The sequence below is a fragment of the Saimiri boliviensis genome, chromosome 8 (genome assembly GCF_048565385.1).
Source record: "Saimiri boliviensis isolate mSaiBol1 chromosome 8, mSaiBol1.pri, whole genome shotgun sequence".
Taxonomy (NCBI): domain Eukaryota; kingdom Metazoa; phylum Chordata; class Mammalia; order Primates; family Cebidae; genus Saimiri; species Saimiri boliviensis.
Window position 1 is genome coordinate 38,288,134 of NC_133456.1, and position 14,090 is coordinate 38,302,223.

Here is a 14,090-nt window from a genome sequence, read left to right on the forward strand (position 1 = left end):
TGGCATTCCGGCAAGAAGCATCTGTCTTTTGTCACTCTCCCCAAAGCAACATAAAAATGTGCAGCGGAAGGCCGCTATTTCAGCAGGGGCAAAGGAGGTCAGCTGTTGGTAACATTTCCCACCACTCTCTCACAACTAAAACCCAAAACCATTACCTGCCAGTTGCCTATCAGGAGACGGTGTTTGCTGATGCGGCTCAAGGATGCCTAATCGCTATCCCTGGTAACCCATGGCAGCCCTTGCATCCTGGAGGATGATTAAATGGCAGAACCTAGGGAGGAGTTGGATGTGAAACCCTATCCCTATGCCAAACTGGGCTTAGGTTTTTACATTTTTCTTTTTCTTTCTTTCTTTTTTTTTTTTTTTTTTTTCAGATTTCTATCCAAAACATGCTTTTCTTGGCAGCCTCCCTAGAGGACTGTGAAGTCATAGTGCATAAATTATCCAACTCTTACCTCTGCAGGATGGTAAAACAGACTCAAGAAGACTTGCACATTGCAGCTGTTCTTGGGCAAGGGCTCTGGCCCGGTGGAAACCAGCAGATCCACCGGCAGTGCACACAGGCATACACACAGGCCGTGTGACAATGCACCTTCAGCTGTCCTCCAATACTAGAGTGAGGCTGTGTCGACCCAGTCACTCCAGATCTGTGCCTAACTTCTCAGAGTCAGCTGTTCTTTTCTTTAATGACTATCTTTCAAAAGGACGAGAAAGTGTGGAATTTCTCGGTATTTCTTATTAATAGATAAAAGATTAAATAGTTGTGTCTACCTTTTCAGTCTGTTCTCTACCACACTCCTTTTATTCCTATTTTCACACCCACTGTCCAGCTTTCTTAGAAATTTCTCTCTAGCCCTTCCTTGCTGCATTTTCTGCCTTGGTTTATGCTGTTTTTCCTAAGACGGAGGTCTTTACTTTCAACCCGTCTTACAATAGGCTGTTTTCTCTTCAAAGCGACTGTATCTATGAAAATTTCCTAGGTTCCTGGTTCTGACTTAGGCATTGCTCTACCATAGCAATTCTTTTTATAGTATTTTGTGGATGATCAAGGCCCTTGGCTTTACAGGTGTTTGTTTTCATGTGTACCCACCAATAAATTGTGAGATTCATGAGGGCAGACACCATATCTCATTTACTTTGATGTTTTTCAAACTGCCTAGCACAATGTCTTATATATAGTGAATATTTAACAAATATACACTGAATTTGAATTTGAAAACATGAGGACTGAGAAATATATGACCACTAAAGGGATACATGGATACTTTCATCAACATGAATGAATAAAGTTCTAGATAACAAAGAATGAGATAAAACATTTGCAACATACGTACGACAAATTGAATATATGAATGCCAACAAATCAAAAGAAAAAGACAGGAAAAGACAGAAACACAAAAACATGGGCAAAGGAAATAAGATGTCATTTTACAAGATAGGAAAAATAAATGTTTAATACACATTTGAAATAATATTCAAACTAAAGAGTAATAAGGGAAGTGCCAATTAAAAATAACTGAGATATCATTTTTTTCACACATCACATTGATAAAATTAATAATTTTGATAGTATTAACTACTAAGAGAAGTGTAGGGAACGTGCAGTTTCTAATGAGTGGAAATTATCCATTTCAGACAGCAATTTTCAAGTATGACCTAGCAATTCTACTTTTTAGTGTCTACTCAAAGTACTACTGATTTGTGTGCATAAGGAGGTAAGTATTACAACATGATTTGTAATCGCCAAAAAAAAAAAAAAAAAAAAATGAGAAGTGAACCTCACTATCCTTTTTTAGGAAAATGTAATGCTATGCAGCAGCTAAAAGCAATGAGTTTGCCTCAGCAGAGCGGCCTTCTCTGACTGAAATACCACTCCTGACTATGTCCTTTTACACACTTTCTTGGTCTTCATAGCACCTATCACTTCAGGTTATTGTATTAGTTATGCACATGCTTATTTGGCTGTTATCTTCCTCCCTGTCTAAAATGTAAGTCTGATGAAAATAGACATGTAGTCTGTTTCTCCAGTGTCATACAGGGAGCCCCAGCACATATTGCCTGAAATAGTATAGGGACACAATACATTGTTACTGAATGAATAACATTGAACTATATATAGCAACATAGAAAACTCACCTAGGCATATTGACAAGAAGAAAAAGAAATTTACAGAGTAATTCATATAGAATTATATAATTCATGCAGAATATGTACAAAATAATTTCTTTTTTGTAATATTATTCTAATAATTTCACTGTCTCCTCGTTCCTTCCTGTTTCTAACATGGCCATTCTAGACTCATTACCTCAGCAGAAAGACGTTAAGTGGACAAAAGGTGGAAATATCAGCTACATGTCTCTTCCAATCTCTGCTTTTTAAAAGCATCAAAGCTTCAGGAGGACAGAGGGAATTCTGAGTCTTCTGTCTCATTATACCCCCCCCCCAGCCTAAAAAGCAAAACAGAACAAAAATTCCTTGAACTGAGAGGGGCAGGGCAAATGGGGCAAACAATGGGACTGTGGATTCCCTTGGGGGGAGCTACCTCTCCCAGGCAGTACCCAGAAAGTGAAAGACCCCAAAGGGAGTTTTGGTAGAGAAGAACCTGGATGGCATTGCAGGAATTCTCTTGCTATAATAGCACTGCAGGTAGGTGACTGAGTCTTACCCTTCCAACATTAATGGGGTAAAGGCAGTCTCCAGTTCTAAAGAGCTGAAAAGATGGGAACAAGCGTTTTCTCCCTAAATGCCTACGGCACAAATGATTTGGAGGACAAGATAGTTTTCTAACCATCACCAAATTTAGATGTAACTATGATGGAAGGGAGAAGAGAAGGGGTTAATGGACTGGGAGTAATTTTTTTTTTTATGAATTATCCTTTAAATAATTTTTTCTTACACATCAGAGTTAAGGCTGGGCTTTACATCTGCCTGTACATATATAGTTTAATATGTACATGGAAAAATGTCTGGAAGGTTGCAGGCATAGACAGTGGGTGGTGGTGAAGAAGGGCTTGCTCTGTAATCTTTGAATTTTGTACCAAGAATGTATTTATGTACTCTGTGTTATTAAGTATTTCCAAAATATAAAAAGTAAAACAATCCAACATACTTTCCTGCCAAAAGGTAGAGCAAGAGTTTTAGGAGTTGCTAAGGCCATGGAGAGGGACTGAGGTTAAAGCTGACAGGCTACTAAGAGCAGATCCAAATGAGGCTGGGATGCAGCTGGCCAAATACTGTTTGCAAAAAGCTGTGATTCTGCACTTTTGTTTCTTCTTCCTCTAGAATTTCTCTGGCCTGCCTACAGATCTGCTTAGCAGCCTAAATACCAAAATTTATGTGAATTTGTAACTCAAAATTAATCAAAGGCATATGAGGAAAAAGATGAAACATTAAATCCAAGTTCTGTCGTGGATATTCCTTCTTAATTATTTGGGAAAACAGTATAAAAATCTGATGTTTATAACCATCTCATACTTTTAGAGCTGGTTTCAATTCTAGGCATGTTAAATTGTGTGCAAGTTAAATTTTATTTTCTACGTGTCATTGCTCTATAACTAGTATTCATTTAAAATTGATTTTGTTTTCCATATCTTGATGCCTTCTGTTTCCTGAAGTTTATTAAAGGTTTGAAATTATTTTTAGTAAGTTACTACACATTTAAATATAAAGCCACTGAAGGAAAAGAATTTAGGCTTTGTAAAACATTTCACTTCTGAATCACCAGTGCGTGAGGACTCAGACTCAAGGTGTACTGATGTATATCTCTAACGATTTCTCTTAGAAACTGTGCCTTTTAACCTTTATCTTTCCTCATTGTGACTTAGCTTCTTCGTGTCAATTAACTGGCACTTTTGAAGACAGATTCAATTGACCAGAATGAGGTAATCCTCTCTCTTGGGCAGTTAATGTTGAAAACAGTCGTTTGATGTGTTTGATTCTTCTACTGTAACTTCAGTTGTACCTACCATGATACCATATGCACACAGAAGATGCTGATTTAAGCACAAAACACATTTACTAAGGAATCTAGGGTATCTCATGGAATCTGTGTGGTTGCAGCTTACTCTACTGTCTCTACTGCCACTGGGCATTAGACACTGCTCCATCTCTCATAGTCCACCTGTTTATATCACTAGCTGTTGCTTGATTCAAGATCCTAGGTTGGCAAGTGCACATCTTACCTTTTCTGGGTCTAGGGTGAAAGAAAATGCTCAGCCTGTCACCAAGACCCAGAAGATAGAGAATTCACAGCAGTTAAAGGGAGTTCAAAGGCCAAGGGGGTCTTAAAAACTCAGTATTGTCTACTACAGGAATTAATGTGGAATTTTTTTGCATCAACTGACCCTGAAAGGCTTATAAAACACTGGCTTAATAGTGGGTTTTAAATCTCTACCTAAATGTATTAGTTTTCTATTGCTGCATAACAAATTTACTAAAAACAGCACCTTTAAGTAAAAGTAAGCATTATTTCACAGTTTCTATTGGTTGGGAATTCAGTGGCAGCTTCGCTGTATGGTTCTGACTCGAGAGCTCTCATGATGTGGCAATCAAAATGTCAGCTGGGGCTGCAGTCCTCTGAAAGCTCGATTTGGGTTTCAGGATTCACTTCAAAGGCAGCTTATTCACATGCTGACAGTTGATGCCTAGGGTTGGCAGGAAGCTTCTGTTCCTCACCACATAGACCTCTCCATAGGGCTGTTTGAATGCTCTCCTGGGGCTCTCATGATGTGGAAGCTGTTAGTGATCCAAGAGAGAGGAAAGCAGAAGCTTTTAAATGACATTTCAACCAGGCACAGTGGCTTACACCTGTAATTCCAGCACTTTGGGAGGCCAAACTAGAAGGATTGCTTGAGCCCAAGAGTTTCAGACTAGCCTGGGTAATATAGTGAGACCTCATCTCTATAAAAATTGAAAAAGAAAAATTATCCGGGCATCATGGCACATGCCTGTAGGCCTGGCTACTCAGGAGGCTAAGGAGGGAGGATCACTTGAGTCCAGGAAGCAGAGGTTGCAGTAAGCCGAGACTGTGCCACTGCACTCCAGCCTGAGTGACGAAGTGAGACACTGTCTCAAAAACAAAAACAACACATACACACACACACATCAGACATTTCTATTTCTGTACAATATTCTATTGGAAACACAAGTCATTCCTAATCAGTGTAGAAAGGAACTACATTGGGGCATGAATGCCAGGAGGAGAGGATCACTGGAAGCTGGCAGACTTCAGCCAAAGCAAAATAGGAATGTGTGAACTATCTAGTTCATTGCACAAAAGTAGTGCATTCAAATGGATCCACAACCCATGTGACTCTGGGATATATAGACACAAATGAGGTTATCATAATCACTTGATTTGAGAGCCAAAAGCTTTGTTGAATCCATTAAATTATAATGATAAAGCAAAACCCAGAAATTCAAATGTGTCACAAAAAGAGTCGAGAATTTTTTTCAACTAAAGCCAATTTGGAATTTCTTTATTGAAAGAAAGATACTTCCTGGTCCTCTTTCAAAAATTATCAGAATAAAATGATAAATTAGAAAATTAAGGAGATGTGCTCTTTTTGGAGCATCGTTTGGCTGTGTGGAAAGGTTTTAAATTATTTTAAAGCATTAGATTCTTTTCATCTAGAATTGTGTTTCATCATGCAATTTTAGACACAGATGCTTGAAAGACAAAGATCAATTATTTTTCATGCTTTAGGACAAGTCTGTCTTTCTCTTGTTTAACTCTCATGAGTTTAACTCAGACTCTTCTCATTCTGCTGCTGCTCTCACAAAATCAACTAAGAAATGGAAAGAATTTTGACAGGTTTCTCCTTCTCAGGTCTAAGTGAAATTATTTGTATATATGTCTGTCTTAGTCTGTTTGGGCTGCTAAAACAGAATACCATACACTGTATAACTATAAGCAACAGAAATTTATTTCTCATTCTGGGGGCTGGGAAGCCCAAAAGCAAGAATCCAGCAGGTTCAGGGTCTGAGGGCTTGCTTCCTGCTTCATGAACAGCCACCTTCTTGCTGTGTCCTCTCTGGCAGAAGGGGCAATGGGGCTATACAGAGTCTCTTTCATAAGAGGCTCTGCTCTCATAACCTAATCATTTCCCAAAGGCCCTACCTCCTAATAGTTTCACATTGGGGGTTAGGATTTCAACACATGAATTTTAGAGGGACGAAAACACCCAGCCTACAGCACGTGTCTCTTTGGATTTAAATAAATAACATCACATTTAAGATGAAAAGAAAGAAGAAAAGAAAGAAAATATATTCAAGTAACTAAATTCTTGGGGGCAAAGACAATGGTTTGCTATCTGAGGTAAGTCGAGTTCTAGTCCAGAAAAAACTGAGGAATTTGCTGAGTTCAATGGTACGTCAATCATTTCAGCCCTGCAAATGGGCTACAAACTAATGGTGGAGGCAAGACATAGTAGAAGGTCCTATGAAATTTGTTACAGAGTTATAAAAAGATCCCTTTGAATCAAGAAGAATATTTAGCTGGAACGTGTATCAGCTGTATACTGAAGCCAGCTCTTGCTAGGTTGAAAAACGTATTATTAAATATTCAGGATATTTGTAAGCTGATTGTTAAACCATTGGTAGCTGAGGTAGGCTGTGGTAAGACTACTTAGAGCGTGCTGCAAATCAGTGTTCCCTTTTCACCCATCTCAATAAAGAGGCAACTAATCAACATATCACAGGACCTCTAGGAGGTATATAACGGGGATGTCTTAGAAGGGGGTCCTGTGATCTACAGTTTACAACAACCTAGTGGTGGTGGTCGTGGTGGTGGCGAGGAAAGCTGAACATCACTGGAGACAACGCTGGCTCGGCCAATTGAAGGCAATGCTCAGAGGACAGAGAAAACTGTCTAGGGAGAAAATCGGGGATTAAAGCCAAGTATGCTTTTTTTTAAAAAAAAAAAAAAAGTAAGAAAGATGACCACAGACCAGAGTTGGATGGTATATAGCCTAAAAGAGCAATTTGGGATTTAATTAGAAAAAGGAGACTTGAGCCAATACTTATAGAGGTATCTGCTTCATATACCTTAATCATTTCATCAGTCTGCTGAGGCAGGTAGGTATGAATGTTTTAATCTATTTTACAGTCAAGAGCATTGAAGCTCCGATTATTAAGTGGTGGAGTCAGGATCCTAACTCAGGATTGTACCACAACATCATTATCTCTTAGACCTTATTTTTCTAGAAAATGGAAAAGGGGAAGAAAGAGGAGGAGGAGGAGGAGGAGGAGGAGGAAGAAGAGGAGGAGGAGGAGGAGGAGGAGGAGGAGGAGGCGGCGGCGGCGGCGGCGGCGGCGGCGGCGGCGGCGGCGGCGGCGGCGGAGTGGTAATAGTGGAACTGTTCTAGGACCAGAAATCTCCAGAAGGAGCAGGAAAGTGTCTGCAAAGTTTGTGAAGGAAGACATAAAGTTCACGGCAGGAATATCTGAGAAGGAGGAAACTTCTTCACCCAAAGAGTAGGACAGGATGACCTAAGAAATGGGTCTTGTAACTAAGTTTCTGCTGCAGAGCCAGGAAAGTGTGTGTGCAGATAGGAGAACTGCAGTCTCAAAGGGAACAAAGGAACAGTTTTATAAATTAGACCAAAGCTACCATGTATAGTTGAGAGGTCCATACAGCTATTCTACATTCCCACTGAAGGGCCTGAAGAAAACTCGTAGGGATTCTTCACTGGCTTGGGACTGCCTGAGGGGAAAGTGTACTCCCCTTCAACTTCACTTTATTACTTTTGGGACCCCCAGTTCTTCAAACTGGTACTCTTTGAGCATGAAGAAGGGACATTGAGGAATGAGATTATGAACTCCTGGAGGGCAGGAGCTTGGCCTTCTTATCTGATATGTTTTTTTTTTTTTTTTTTTTTGAGACGGAGTTTCGCTCTTGTTACCCAGGCTGGAGTGCAATGGCGCGATCTCGGCTCACCGCAACCTCTGCCGCCTGGGTTCAGGCAATTCTCCTGCCTCAGCCTCCTGAGTAGCTGGGATTACAGGCACGTGCCACCATGCCCAGGTAATTTTTTGTATTTTTAGTAGAGACGGCGTTTCACCATGTTGACCAGGATGGTCTCGATCTCTTGACCTTGTGATCCACCCTCCTCGGCCTCCCAAAGTGCTGGGATTACAGGCGTGAGCCACCACGCCCGGCCTGATATGTTTCTTAATAGCATGACATACTGGATAAACAAAAATTACTTTTAAAATAAATACGTTGAACGACAACAGTCTTTTCTAAAAATAAAATTGGCTTCACGTTCTGTAGTTCTACCTCTGTGGTCTCATTGCACAAACATATGTTTTAGATCTTAGGCTATTCAAGACATGTGTCCTGACCTATTATTTATAACAAATGGAAATGAAAAATGCAACCCAAAACCTTAAAGAATTTGCCTGAGGACTATGAATGGAATACATGCAAGCAGTCAGATAGCCAAGATGAGGACCCAGAAATGAGCACAAATTATTCAATCAGGCAATGTGGTTCATGACCCCACATGGGACTCTCTCCTTCCTGCTATGTAAGTCAGAGGATCTGAGACTGTGGGCCCAAACTTGGTCAGAACTTCACGTGTTGTCTTTTTTTTTTTTTTTTTTTTTTTTCCATTCTGGCTGAAAATCCAGAGGATGTTGATGCACGGGCAGCCTCCTGTCTCTCTCTTTCCAGGAGTAGTTACAACTCTTTTGAAGTTTGAGATGCAGGTTAAACTGATCTTGTTCTTTGCTCAGGCAAAAATAAGTACTATCAGGTGAAATGAGATGGCTGTGGAAATTCAGTATTCACATGTTTCCCAGCTCAGAATGCTGAAAACCAAGGTGTGAAAGATTCCAATCAAAGAAAGAGCTTGAATCACCTTCTGTTCCAGATGGGGCCTCACAATAGTTACAACTGCTTGTTCTGGACACATTTGCCCATCCTTGCTTACAGATGCAGCACTGTGAAATGCTTGAGATACCTAGGAGGTGGGCAGTAGATAAACAGACTATATTCATTATTGTAACTGGGAATGCTTTTATTCCCCATAGCTCCCACAGAGCTGCTATAAACATATAAAAGTCTCCTGAGTTTGAACTCACATGTGCCCAGTCTCAACCTTGACAATTTATTTCCCTTTATTTCATAATTTAAAAACTGAAAAAAACTAACAGTCTTACAATGATTCTAATTTTTTTCCCCCTCTTTCCAGACAGTGATAGGGGAAAAAACCCACTAGCATTTGTTTATGAAGTACTGCCATTATAGAAACCTAACTGAACAAAAACCTGAAGATCTGTGTTCTAGTACTTGGTTTTAGGTACTTAGCTTTCCCATACGTTAGTTTACTCATCTGTAGAAAGCAGAATTTAGATTAGATAATTCTTCCCTAAATTACTTCCCTCTAAGATCCTATGGTTCTGTGGCATCTGAGTATAACTGCAGAACTTCAGAAGAAAAGTCTGGAGCCAAAGATATGGGTTTTAGATCTGACTTTGTACATTTTGTGGTTTTATTTCTTCATTTCTAAGAAATGGAGAATAATATCTGTCATTTGGTGACAAGTATAATGTGAGATTAGATATTTCCTTGTGTAAGTAATTTGCAAGTAAAAAGTTCGGAAAAAAGACCCCTTCTTAACATATTAAAGCATATTAAAAAGCTAGAAAAGCTAGATTAATTAAGTAAATGTGGCATCTATGCAGGAAAATGCAAATAGATTCAAAGAATAAAGTCCAGAGAAGACTTAAGTATATATTAGCAGGTAGTTTACTGAAGAAAAATACACATAAGCAATACACTTGTGAAAAGGTAATAAATATTTCTACAAAACTAATAAATACAAATAAAAACTATAATAAGATAACATTTTCTTCTCATTAAGCAAAAAATGAAATATTTGCTATTAAATCTTGGTGAAAGTACAGGGAAATGGGTTCCATGACACACTGCTGATGAGAGTATAAACTAGGACAGGCATGTGGGAAGATAATTTGTCAGTGTTATAGCTTTTAACGTGTATATCCTAACATCAGTAATTACTTTTTTCATATCTATACATGTGCCTAAGAAGGCATGAACAAATATATTTATTGCAACAGTATCTGTAAGAGGAAAATATTCGAAATGACTCACTCGTAAGTCAGTAGGAAGACACTTAAACAAAAGGTAGCATATTGCAGCCTGGCCAACATGGTGAAATCCCACCTCTACTAAAAACACAAAAATTAGCTGGGTTGTGGTGGCATGGACCTGTAATCCCAGCTACTCTGGAGCTGAGGTTAGAGAATCGCTTGAACCTCGGAGGTGGAGGTTGCAGTGAACAAGGTTGCGCCACTGCACTCCAGCCTGGGCGACAGAGAAGAGACCCTGTCTTTAAAAAAAAAAAAAAAGCACATTCATGCTACAGAGTACTATACAACAGTTAAAAAGACTGAGGTTGCTATCTGCAAAACTGACCTGGAATTCCCTCTTAATACACATTGTAGAGTAAAAAGCTAGTCATAGAATAGTTTGTATTATTAATGTACAAATGCATATTCATGAAACTATATATTTCTACACAACATATATGTGCTAAGAAATTCAGAGAAAACAGTTCTGGAAGGATGCACGATGAATAGTAGTCACCTTTAAGAAGGGGAGTAATGATTAAGGAGACAAACTTTATCCAAGAATTTACTTTTTTAAGAATGTATTCATGTATAACTTAAACATTAAAGAAAGTTGGTTTTTTTAATGGTACTTTAGGTTCTGGGGTACATGAGTTGATTACGCCGGATTGTTGGATAGGTACATACTTGATCAGGTGGTTTGCTTCCTCCATCCCCCTGTCACCTGCAACTGGCATTTCTCCCTGTGTTCTCTCTCCCAACCCTCCCTTCCCTGACTGTTCCTCCCTTAGCTCCCCACTACCAACCCCAGTGTGTGATGCTCCCTCCTGTGTCCACGTGTTCTTGTTCAACACCCACCTATGAGTGAGAACATGTGGTGTTTAGTTTTCTGTTCTTGTGTCAGTTTGCTGAGAATGGTTTCCAGATTCATCCAAGTCCCTACAAAGGACACGAACTTGTCGTTTTTTATGGCAGCATAGTATTCCATGGTGTATATGTGCCACATTTTGTCAAGTCTATAATTGATGGGCATTTGGGTTGGTTCCAAGTCTTTGCTATTATAAACAGTGCCACAGTGAACATATGTGTGCATGTATCTTTATTATAGAAAGATTTATAATCCTTTGGGTATATACCCAATAACGGGATTGCTGGGTCAAATGGAATTTCTATTTCTAGACCCTTGAGGAATCGCCACAGTCTTCCACAACGGTTGAACTAATTTACACTCTCACCTACAGTGTATAAGTGTTCCTTTTTCTCCCCATTCTCTCCAGCATCTGTTGTCTCCTGATTTTTTAATGATCACCATTCTAACTGGCATGAGATAGTATCTCAATGTGGTTTTGATTTGCATTTCTCTGATGGCCGGTGATGATGAACATTTTTTCATATGTTTGTTGGCCTCATGAATGCCTTCTTTTGAAGTGTCTGTTCATATCCTTCACCCCCTTTTGAATGGGTTTGTTTTTTTCTTATAAATCTGCTTTAGTTCTTTGTAGATTCTGGATATTAGGCCTTTGTCAGATGGGTAGATTGCAAAGATTTTTTTCCCATTCTGTTGGTTGCTGGTTCACCCTAAAGATTGTTTCTTTTGCTGTGCAGAAACGCTTAACTTTAATTAGATGCCATTTGTCTATTTTGGCTTTTGTTGCCAATGCTTTTGGTGTTTTAGTCATGAAGTCCTTGCCTATGCCTATGTCCTGAATGGTTTTGCGTAGATTTTCTTCTAGGGTTTTTATGTTAGGTCTTATGTTTAAGTCTTCTTTTTTTTTTTGAGACAGAGTTTCGCTCTTGTTACCCAGGCTGGAGTGCAATGGCGCGATCTCGGCTCACCGCAACCTCTGCCTCCTGGGTTCAGGCAATTCTCCTGGCTCAGCCTCCTGAGTAGCTGGGATTACAGGCACGTGCCACCATGCCCAGCTAATTTTTTGTATTTTTAGTAGAGACGGGGTTTCACCAGGTTGACCAGGATGGTCTCGATTTCTCGACCTCGTGATCAACCCGCCTCGGCCTCCCAAAGTGCTGGGATTACAGGCTTGAGCCACCGCGCCTGGCCATGTTTAAGTCTTTAATCCATCTGGAGTTAATTTTAGTGTAAGGTGTCAGGAAGGGGTCCAGTTTCTGCTTTCTGCACATGGCTAGCCACTTTTCCCAACACCATTTATTAAACAGAGACTCCTTTCCCCATTGCTTGTTTTTGACAGGTTTGTCAAAGATCAGATGGTTGTAGATGTGTGGCTTTACCTCCAGGGCCTCTGTTCGGGTACCATACTGGTACCCAAACAGAGCTATAGACCAATGGAACAGATTTTTGGTTTTTTTTTTTTTAAGAGAGATAAGACAAATAAACTTGAATATTTCTTTTCAGTCAAACTAAAATCTAAAAAGAATTATTTTCCTCCAGGCCATGTTCTGTAAACTTCCATGCATACCCCATGTGCTAGAATACCACCCAACTCACTGAGTCTGAACCCTTCAAGAACTCAGGCTATTACAGACCTTATCTTTTGATTAAGCCAACAACGCAGCCAAGTGGCTATACTGTTTGATTTCTAGAGTGTTCAGAAACTATTACTCAGATTCTGAGTCAAGGTAGTTCTAGAATTTAAACTATTATGGAATTATTTCATCTGATTGAACTTGCAAGCACAAGGTCACAGAAGATGGTGGTGTTTCTCCAGAGATAAATAATTATCCTAATTACCGTTACTAGTATTCTGTTCTGGAGTTGCTGTTTGCCTTTATATATAAAGCGCTCCCTGAGAGAAGACTAGAATTCCAAAGCACAGCTATAATTCTTTCACTGAATTTTTTAAAGACTATTCCATCAGAAGGTAGTAATTTAAGAAAACACAAATACATGCTTAACGATGGTTATTACTTTTAGAGACAGAAGGAATACAGAATGTGAAGGTTGGAGACACACAAAGATAAACTTTGTTTCTTTCAATGATCCTAGAAAGTAGAGAGAGAAGATACTTTATGTGATGATGCCCCATTTTGTAAATTAAGAAAATAAGACTCATTATGTCACACTGCATGCTTGTATCAAAGCATCTCATGTATCCCATAAATATATATAGCTACTATGTGCCCACAAAAATTTTTTAAAAATTAAAAAAATAAAATAAGACTCAGAAAAGTTGAGAAATGTGTTCAGAGCCACCCAGCCAATGTGTTTCCCCCCAGCCCCTTGGCTGCGAGTCGAAAACTTCTTTCGACTCCATTATGTTCCCTACCATCTTGAAACACGAATCTAAAGTTTGAAAACACATGTCCAAGTTGATCTACTGTCAGTTAATATTTTACCTAATATCTGTTGAGTGCTTACTAGGCATCTGGCTTCATTCCAGAGTCTTTCACAATATTCACTTAAATCTTACCAGAACTCTGTGAGTTACAGTATTATAATCCCTGCTTCACGAATGAAGGAACAGAGGCCTAGAAACCAAACAGTGTACTCATGCCACCTCACCAGGAAGTACTGGGGTAAATATCCAAACCTACAACTTCTGGCTCAACCAAGTGCTTTTCCTTCTAACATTGATATTTTAATATTCTCAAGGAAGAGCTCTCATCAGCAGACCATACAATCCTTGAATAAGGTTTACCCCCAGATAGACACATGCCCTTCAGTCTAGGTTAACTGCATTTTGCAGGACACTTATCAAGCAAATCAGTGTAGTTTGGAGTGTTTTTATATGTGGCTGGGAGCCATCTGGTCATATTAGAAAAACAAACCATTTCTAAATAATGTCATGTGTGAGCCAACAAGAGATCCATTCTTTCACTTTTTCTCAGGGGGGCCTCCCAACCTCCTCTGCTGGAATGAGTGTTAAGGCTCCCCTTATACTGACCCAGAGTAATTTGTTTTAATAATGTCTGAGCACTCTGAGGTAATGGTCTTAATTGACCTCCACTAGTGCTTCTAAGGGAGCAAGAACTATGAATAAGTGGAACATTTTAATATCTTTTCTTTTTTTTCCAAGTTT